The following is a 1141-nucleotide window of genomic DNA, read 5'->3' as shown; positions in this document are numbered from 1 at the left end:
AAAATGACGCGTAGACGATAAAAAACGTTAATTAACTTCAATTATAATTCAGTTTTAATATACAATGCCTTTTTTTTATTTATTTGATAAAGATGATTTCGCTTAATGTATTTTACTATATAGAATATTTAAATATTGATACATGTTGTAATATGCCGAGCGAAGTGCCTTCGGGGACCATCTCAAAATTAAATCAAAACACCGACTTACAGTTTATGAAAATAAGGCACATGCCTTAGAAATCTAAATAGAGTCATTTAATTGTAAAAAAAAAAATACCCGTACAAAGTATATATACTTAATCTGCACAACATTTGAAATTGCAAAATGATATTTAGATAATGATTAGGTTATTTTCTGAGATTATTCATGCATATGAATACCATGGGGAAAAAACCCTGCAAAATAGATTTTTGGCCTAAAATTGTAGACAATTTTTTTTCTCAAGACCTACCTTAAATTGACCAGGTTTTTTTTCAATAATTTTGCCTGAACCCACGCCATGGATTTGGCTTCACGTTATCACTAGTTAATATACCCATAGGCCTATTCATAAGCTTGATCATTTTATTTTATTTCATTTATATATTAACTCAACACATATATCTTATCAATTCCAAGCAAAACTAATGTTCACGGAGCATAATTACCACAATAATGGAAAAATTTCCATGTTTTTATTCTTTTAATATATATCTAGCCCAGTCGCTGTCTCTTTTATCTCTGTTCTCTTCCTTTCTCTCTCGCTCAATCTATTGTTTACTACTTTCTTTTTCCTTTTCTTGTTTCTTCTAATGTGTAGGCCTATGTATGTGTGTAAAAATGAGTATGTAAGTGAGGACTTCTGACTATTCTTGTATGTGAGAAAACCAGAATATATGTATGTTTGAGTACATGTATGTGCGAGTATGTGTGTGCGTGTGTGGTGTAAGTGGTATGAATGCTGTGTGATGCCTTTATTTATACTAAAAGCTTAATTATGTTTGATTAATTCATTATTGTTATTACTAGGAAGATTTTATAGAACCTATGATGTTTTTGATAATGATGAGTGGTTATGAAAATGAGGATGAGTTATTATGATGATGGTGAATAATGATGATAGTGATGAATGATAATGATGATGAGATGATAATAATGA

This window comes from Argopecten irradians, chromosome 11, assembly GCF_041381155.1.
Source record: "Argopecten irradians isolate NY chromosome 11, Ai_NY, whole genome shotgun sequence".
Classification (NCBI taxonomy): Eukaryota; Metazoa; Mollusca; class Bivalvia; order Pectinida; family Pectinidae; genus Argopecten; species Argopecten irradians.
This window is presented reverse-complemented; position numbering follows the sequence as displayed.